We start from the raw sequence: 9,568 nt of genomic DNA, 5'->3' as shown, positions 1-9,568 counted from the left end.
CAAAACTGACTTGTCTTTTTGTTTCTTTCCTTTACTACTTTCCTTTACTACTACTTTAAAATTATGAAACTGTTGTATTTACTGCTTTTTTAAAAGTGCAAATACATGACAACATGTTTTTAATTATTGCATAATCATGCTCAACATCATATTCCACTCGTGGCAAACAAATATCATAGCAACGCTTATAATAGGTAGTTGCGCTCTTCCTATTCTATTACCCCCTAAATCCGAAAAAGGCATATTTGCGGTAAAAGCAGTCGATCAACGGTGTAGTCGACGGTTCCTGCCTTTCCCCCTTGAGTTGTCCGCTCAAGGGTACCAGTCTAAAACCCCATAGAAACCTTACTCTGTTTAAACTGTGCATACATCATGGTCAAACATAGCTGGTCAGTTATGTTGTTCACATAATGATCCTTTAAGATAGCCTTGTCCAAAGTCCACTAGGTTTCCCTAAAACCCAAATGGACAGCATCACGTTCTGTGCATTTATTTGGAGAACTAAATGCTTTATACTAATTGTTGATGTTAAATAGTCGAGTCTGGAGGGGGTAAGGGCCTAACCTTGTTTGTCTTGCAAAAAATGAAGAACGAGGTCCGCAGTTTTGGTATCATTAGCACGCCCCCACTCTTACTAGACTGGTGGAAGAGTCTTCCATTAGATGACCAAATCAATGAGTGGAAAGAGAGGGCCGCCAGAGCTAGCAAAAAGTTGGAATATATGGAATACAGTCTGTTGGAATTAGAAGGAATAGTGAGGAAGAAAGTCACCGACTGCCAGAACGCTGAGGGAAACGAAGGAGAACGCTTGGCCAAGGCATTTTTATTGGTAAACCTACGCGAACTGGAGGATTTGATCAACGAGAGCATTCAACCTGAGGAAGGTCCTTCTGGGACCAAGTATATAGGAGTTTTTCTTTTCTTTTTATGAAATGTAATAAGGCCACTGGCCATTAGTGACTTTTATTTCCTATTATTTAGTGTCGATTTGGGGTTCGTCTACTTTTTATCAATAAAATGAGGCATTTAGCATTCTAAGTTCTCCAAATCAATTTGTTGCTAGGCCCACCTCAGGCACAAAGAGGTCCCCAAATTAGGACATGATTTACATTCTTGTACTATGTGTTTAAATATTGCAACCCTTATTATAATCCTCACTAACTTGGTTACCTTTTGTTTTTATTTTTGTCTTTGTTTTTATTATTCCCCTCCCCGAAGATTAGTTCGTGCATTCTGGCAACATCATCTTATTCCACGAGATCTAGGGGCCCTCCACCCACTCCTCCTCTTAGTTCTGTCAAAAACAAGAACAAAGGGAAGATGGAAGATTTGAACAATGCCAGAAAGGAAAACTCAACTGAATGGATATAGGTAACTCATGGTCATGGTACTCTGGTCCCTAAGGAAAATGCATCCCAACTTGAACAAAAACTGCTGAAATTTCAAGAAGAACTTGATCAGGTCCGGAATCTGGCAAATTTGTCATTTTCCCTCACCACTCCATATATCAATTTCCCAAACGCTCAAAACTCTACACAGAATATCCCAAAGCAACAAAACCATCCCGCTCCTCACCACTACCTCAACACCTGCAATACCTCAAACAACACCCCGCTGCTCATCCCAAAACCCCAAAACTCCACAAATGACCACTTCTACACCCACCATAACAACCCCATCTATGTGGAGACTATGACACATTCCCCCCAACCCATCTCAAACACACCCGAGTCTGATGATAAAGACTTGCTCATCAGGAACCTGGCTGAGGAACTTAAGAAATTGACTAGCCAGATTCAAGGCATTGAAGGAGGCAAGGGGATTAAGGGGCTGAACTATGAAGATCTTTGCATACAACCCGATGTCGAACTGCCCGAGGGGTACAAACCTCCGAAGTTTGAAATGTTTGATGGTACAGGCGATCCAAGGGTCCATCTGAGAATGTACTATGACAAGCTGGTTGGAGTAGGGAAAGACGAGAGAATCCGCATGAAACATTTCATGAGGAGCCGAAAGGAGATGTTTTGTCCTGGTATATTAGCCAAGATCCAAAGAAATGGTCGAGCTGGGTAGGCATGGTGTCCGACTTTATGGACAGGTTCAGATTCAACACGGAGAATGTGCCAGATGTGTTCTACATTCAGAATCTAAAGAAGAAGCCCACAGAAATATTTCGTGAGTATGCTACTCGCTGGAGGTCCGAAGCTACTATGGTCAGACCTACCTTAGAGGAGGAACAAATGAACAAATTCATTGTCCGGGCTCATGACCCGCAGTATTATGAAAGGCTAATGTTGATTGAGAGCCATAAATGTTCTGACATTATCAAGCTGGGTGAAAGGATCGAAAAGGCATCAAAAGCGGTATTGTTACAAACTTTGAGGCCTTGCAAGCTACCAATAAGGCCTTAAAGTCTAGTGGTGTGTCCAAGAAAAGGGACGTAGGAGCTGTAATGGTTACACAGAGAACCAAATCTCCTGTCAAATACCAAATTTACCCAACTCCTCCACTCACATATCAACCTACTCCGAACTACCAAACACCCTCACCCTCTTACCAAACTCCACCACCCACTTATCAATCACCTCCGCTTCCCACATATCAGCATACTTCACCTAGATATTCCCAACCTGCAAATATTTACCAAGCCTACAATACTCAACCATCCCACTACCAATCACCTCCCGCACACCAAAACTTCCCTAGACCTCGACCAAATTTTGACCGCAGACCTCCTAAACAATACACATCCATTGCTGAAGCTATTGACCAGTTGTACGAGAGACTCTAAGCTGCTGGTTATGTTACCCCCATCCCTGCTGCAACCCCTGAGAACCCCTATTAGTGGTTTAACCCAAATAAATCCTGTGCATACCATTCCAGCATGAAAGGACACACCATCGACGAATATCGTTCTTTGAATGATAAGATCCAGGCTTAGATTGACAACAAGATTATTGTGGAGAAGAAACCCGCTCCGAATGTCCGCAATAATCCTCTGCTAGACCACAAGGGTAGAGGTGCTCACATGATTGAAATAGAGGATGATTGGGATCTCGAGGGATCAATCGGGTTGATCGCAGAGAGTGATGACCTAAAGAAGCCAATAGTTACTCTTAATCCGATTGTAGTCCAGATGCAGCCCTCTGGGGACACTGAGGTAAATATGTTCGTGCTACTTGAGTTTGAAACAATGCCATCTACAAATACTCCAATGCTAATTGAGGTCGAATTTGTATCTCCAGCAAATGCACCTACACCATTCGAAGTTACAATTTTACAGCCCAAGGTACATGCTCCATTCGGAGTAAAGATACCCATACCGATCCCAGTGGTAATGTTGACCATGACGCCATTCAATACAATGGCTATACCATGGGACTATACAACCGAGGCAAGGGTGAAAGGCAAGGTTAGGTTCGAGGAAACTATTGCCGCACAGGGTATGACGATAACTGGTAGGGTCTATACCCCGGAACACCTAGCTGAGTCAAGCAAGAAGGCCTCTAACCGGTCACCCATCATTGAGACAGGTCCAGATGATCTTTGGAGAAAGATACATGCCAAGGAATACTCGGTCATCGACCAGTTGAACAAAACACTGGCGCAAATTTCCATCCTTGCTTTGCTATAAAATTCTGAGGCACACAAGAATGCTCTGTTAAGGGTGCTGAGTGAAGCGAACGTGCCAAGCAACATCACTGGTGGGGAAATGGCTAACATGGTAGGACAGATATTGGAAAGTCATAAAATTACTTTTCATGAGGATGAGCTGCCACCTGAAGGGTTGGGTCATAACAAAGTACTGCACATCACTGTGCAATGCGAGGACTACTTTATCACTAGGATCTTGATCGATAGGGGTTCTAGTCTCAACATTTGTCCGCTGGTAACACTCAAGAAGTTGGGGAAAGGACTGCATGAGATAAAGGAAAAAGCCATAAATGTGAAAGCCTTCGACGGTTCCCAGAGGTCCACTATTGGGGAAATTAGTCTGTGTTTACAAATGTGGCCAACGTGGTTCGATGTTGATTTCCAAGTGATAAACGTGCCAACATCTTACAATCTGCTGTTGGGACGACCATGGATTCATGCTGCTGGGGCCGTAGCATTAACACTGAATTAGGCGGTAAAATTTGAATGGAATCACCAGGAGGTGATCATTCACGGCGATGGTAGCAACACTATATACAGTCGCCAGACCATTCCGTCAATCGAGGGAAGAAGGAAGCTAGGTGGAGAGACTTACCATCTCATCGAACGGGTAAATGCTGTTGACAAAGACAAATGGTAGGATAACAAGATCGAGAGTATACTGTACTAGAGTGGGTATGAACATGGCAGAGGACTCGGAAAGAATCTCTAAGGAATCGCTAAGCCCATAAAACTCAAGAAACACGGCACAACTTTCGGTCTGGGATACGAGTACACTTGGGAAGAATTCAACATCTGGTCGCCACCATGGCGCAGTTCTTACTATCTGCTAGAGCAGCCAATACCACATTTAGATCAGACTTTTCCAACCGTTCGATGTCTTCTATGGGTCAGAAAAAGAGGAAGCACTGGCAGCGGTGAAGAACTTGTTCCTAGAAGACAATGACATGGACTGTTGTGTTGTTCTCGGGGCGGAGGGGGAGGAAGGCCTTCCATAAAGGCCGTAAGCAGAGGGGCACGCTTCAATAACTGGACCATCAGGACGACCAGAGCCCGACAAGCCTCGGGGTAGCAAGGCTAAAACAAGCACTATCTTATTTACTAAAAGATTTTTATTTCTCGTATGTTTTCAATTCCTGCAATAAGATCTTCAATGTTCAAAACGATTAAGCAATTTATCAAAGTATTTTGACTTTTTTTTTGAATCAACACTCATTATTATTTTTCTCTCTTTACTTTACTTACACAACATTACTATTACTTATCTTGATGAACCAATGACTGTGATATGCAACGAAACAACGCAACAAATAGACATAGATTCAGAGGAAGATGACATACCAGAAGAGATTGTTAAGGAGGTTGAGAATAGACCTAAGTCCAACCTGGACGAGACTGAGATTGTCAACCTGGGAGATGCAGAAAACGTCAAAGAAACACGAATCAACATCCACTTATCGCCATCAGAAAAGAAGGAATACACAGAATTTCTAAGAGAATATGAGGACATATTTGCCTGGTCGTATGATGACATAACTGGCCTGAGTACATCTATTGTGGCTCACAAATTGCCAACAGATCCGACATGTCCACCGGTAAAGCAAAAGCTCAAAATATTCAAGCCTGATATGAGTCTGAAAATCAAGGGAGAAGTCACCAAGTAGGTCAAAGCTATGGTTCTCAGGGTAGTAGAATTTCCGACATGGTTAGCCAACATTGTACTGGTGCCAAAGAAGGATGGGAAGGTCAGAGTCTATGTCGACTACCGGCATCTCAATCGGGCCAGTCCAAAAGATGACTTCCCTTTGGCAAACATACACATCCTAATCGACAATTGTGTCAAGCATGAGTTGCAATCATTTATAGATTGTTTTGCTAGTTATCATCAGATCTGGATGGATAAAGAAGATGCTGAGAAAACAACTTTCATTACACCATAAGGAATGTATTGTTACAAGATGATACCGTTTGGGTTAAAGAATGCAGGGGCCACCTACATGAGGGCCATGGCCATTTTTTCCACGATATGATACACAAGGAGATTGAGGTGTACGTAGATGATGTTATCATCAAGTCCAAGAAGGCTACTGATCACATGGAAGATTTGAGGAAGTTTTTCAATACATTGCGAAAGTACAACCTGAAACTAAATTCCGCAAAGTGTGCATTTGGGGTTCCTGCCGGAAAACTACTTGGGTTTATTGTGAGTCACTGGGAAATAGACATGGATCCATCAAAGGTCAAAGCTATTCAAGAGTTGCCACCGCCAAAGAACAAGAAGGACGTAATGAGTTTCTTGGGAAGACTTAACTATATCAGCCGATTAATAGCACAGTCTACAGTTATCTGTGGGCCAATCTTTAAGATGTTAAAGAAGGACGCCGCTACCAAATGGACTGATTATCCCACCTCCTTTTTACTACACCCCGGGAGGGAGTATAAGGGAGTTTTTCCAAATAAAGTGACAATCGAAACGGGATTATTTATTTAAAATTCAGAGTCGCCACTTGGGATAGTTTATTGGTATCCCAAGTCACCGGTTTAAAATCCTGAATCGAGGAAGTTGACTCTTATTTACGGTCTGCGAACACAGAAATCCGGGTAAGTAATTCTGTTAACCTGGGAGAAGGTGTTAGGCACTCCCGAGTTCCGTAGTTTTAGCACGGTCGCTTTGATCACACTTGGCTTAATCAAATTGTTTAATTACTCATTTTGGAACCTACGTGCTCTCACCTCTTGTAATTTATCTTGAAACGGGTCACGCGTATATGTACCCATTTGTTTGGCGCGTCAAAAATCATGTCACGCGAACGTGTCCACAATTAACAACGCTTTATTATTATTAAGAATGTTTGACCGAAGCGTATACTCCGGTTTTGTTTTTAGAAATTGCAATCATGTCACGGAACGTGTCTACAACCGCGATGGTATATTAAACGGGCCTAAAGCAAACTACGAACATTTGTTATTTTATATCTAAATCATAAGAAATTAATAGAGGGCCATGCATTTTTAGATTTTGGTTTGGCACGGCATGCCTCGAGTCCAATTTTAAAGGAAATTCATGTTAAACTCTTGAGGGCCATGACCATATCTTATTCAACGACTCGCCTCAACTGTTTAAAAAAAATTTAATTACTTAATCATTAATGGAGCGGGGACTCTGCTCCTATCCAGGTTAATTGAAAAGAGATTGTCTTTTTAGAAGGATAGGCTGACTATTTAAAGAAACTGTTTGGGCTTAGCGTGAAGCGCAACAGCCTACATGACACAAGGCTGCCCTAAACTACCAATTTCATAACGATATTATGCTGGGCCCGAAAGAAAACCCAAATTGGAGGACGGACCAGCTCCAGCAGGCTTGGGACCTGAGATCGAGTCTTTACATGGCACAAAACATGAGGCACTCGAATCCACAGTTGCAAATCATATCATTGCACGAAAATTTAAAACAAATATTGATCATCTTTTACACCAATACCATGGCATATCTAACATCAATGGATTTCTATGCAGAAAGTACAATAAGACAGTAACCCCTTCTATTATCCAGCATTCATATCCATCATCATTTTTAACCAATCAACATGTATATCATCAAAGTGACATAAATTAAAAAAAACATATGCTAGTCCATACTCCTAACAAGAGGTTATATCTTAGCCTTTACTGGACAGGGTAACAATCAGAAACCTACACCAAACAGTCCACTAATTCCAGCTGTACTAGCACAATTATAATACTACAACTTGAATGAAAATGATTGCGGTTCTAACTCATGTAAACTAAAAGAGCTAAACTCATATATTATTCCCTGAGTACAAGCCATGTTCAAAGGTAAAGACAGATATGAGCACACAAGGCAACAAAATCCAACAATGAATATAGAGTTTGATAAAACAAAACGTAAAGGAGCAATACCTAATGAACCAACATGTTCTAGATTTTGACTACATCATACTCATTGACAAACATACTAATCAGAACATCTCCAAACTAAGTATTACATGCTGTGAATGAAATTGAAAGAAAAAGAGATGAAGCTCAAACAACATCATCAGATTTCATTAACTTTTACAAATATACACTTCAAGCTACACTTAAGTGATGTCCATAGGGCCAAAATATACCTGGAATATGAAAGGAAATAAAGCAATGTGAGGTCAGTATCCAAGCAACAATATAGCAGAACCCAGCAGCAGGAAATAACCAGCAAAACCAATTTCAAACCAACAAATGATGTACATCAACCCAAAAAACCAGTTTCAATAGAACAGTAACCACGACAAGCTTCAAACCAAACTTTTAAAAATTCAAAACTCAAACCAATTTGACCCAAACGCAAGACCTAGTCATTTAAGCAACTTTAACTAAGCGATGAGGATCAGGAAACCAAAAAACCAGCAAAATTTGTAGTTTTCAACCAGAAAAATGCAAGGAATTCTGAGTGTAGCTGTTTCAGTTTCTGAATGATTCTTTTTTCTCTTCCCCCCTGCTAGTGAAGTAAAGTTGCTTTTATAGGCAAGGTATTAGGGTTGCATAAAATGGGCTAAGTTTTGCACCCTAAACTTTTTGAAATTTTGGTTTTTGCTTAGACACCTTTAGTGCAAAATTCAGAATTTTAGTTTAGTCCCTACCCTCAGCTTCTAGGAAGCTTCCTAATTCAGTTAAAAGAGATTCTTTCACCTAGCTTTTCTAGTATACCCTTTAAAGCCCTATTAATTACCCCTGAAAACCAGACCAAAATGGGTCAAAATTAACCCAATAACCTAAACCGATTTGGATGGTCGACAAACCAGGTTAACATGAAATGATTTCAAAGACAATCCTAATTAAATTACTGATAAATTCACAACTAGTTAGGGAATTAACTAAGTTAATAAATCCAAATAAACTAATTAAACTAAACGAAAGCGACTAACAAAAAGAAAATTAGAAACTTAAACCTAAAGTTAAATAAACGGACAAAGAGAGTTAGTGAACAAGTTTTAGAAATTGAAAAGAACACTGAAACCAAACGGAATTAGGTACAAACCACAAATTAATCTAAAGGGGGAAAAACTAAATTCGAAACTATTCACAGAAGACAAGACCACTCGAGGTAAATAGAGAAGAGAAGAAGAAGAATAAGAGATGAAGTGAAATTAAAGCGGACAGAGAGAAAAGAAAGAGGAAAAAAATAAGGAACTTACCAACTAAGCTTGAGAACGACACTGGCCTTCCAATTTGCCTCAAAACAATGTTGATAGCTTGTTCTTCGCCAAGAACCAGCAAACATCATTGCTTCGAGATAGATTGGCTTTGAATCAAACAAGTAAATGAAGGAAATCCCCCTGCATGCACAGATCTTGCTTTTGAGTTTTTAGGGTTCGACCTTAAATTTAAGATTCGAGGAGCTTGGTTTCGATTCGAGGGAAAAGGAATAGAGATTTAGGATAGGAAGGTAAAGGGGGTTTCGGTGGTGTAAGTTTGGACCAATTTGGTGGTGGCGCCGCCACCGGAGAGGGTGGGGATTTTATAGCAGCTTCTAGGGTTTTGTCACTTGTTATCTGAAGAAGGGGTTGAGAGATATGAGACGGGGGGGGGGGGTGCAGGGGGTTCGGACACTTAAATATTAAGAACAGCCCAGTTCCGGACCGTTTGATCAACCGAGATAACTGTCCAGATTAAAAATAACTGAAACAGGGTCGTTTGGATTGTTGGTGGGGAGACTAGGTTTTGGGGCGGGTCATGGGCTGGTTTTGGACGGGTATGGGAGGGGAAATGGGTATTAAATTGGGCTTGGGGAATTCAATTCCAAATGGCCCAAAACCTGATCTCTTTTACTTCTTTCCCTTTTTCTTTTCTTTTCAAATTATTCAAAATTCTTTTTTTGTTCAAAATTAAAATAAAACCTAAACTAAATCCTAACCCC

The sequence above is a fragment of the Nicotiana tabacum genome, chromosome 21 (genome assembly GCF_000715075.1).
Source record: "Nicotiana tabacum cultivar K326 chromosome 21, ASM71507v2, whole genome shotgun sequence".
NCBI lineage: Eukaryota > Viridiplantae > Streptophyta > Magnoliopsida > Solanales > Solanaceae > Nicotiana > Nicotiana tabacum.
Note: the sequence above shows the minus strand (reverse complement) of the source record.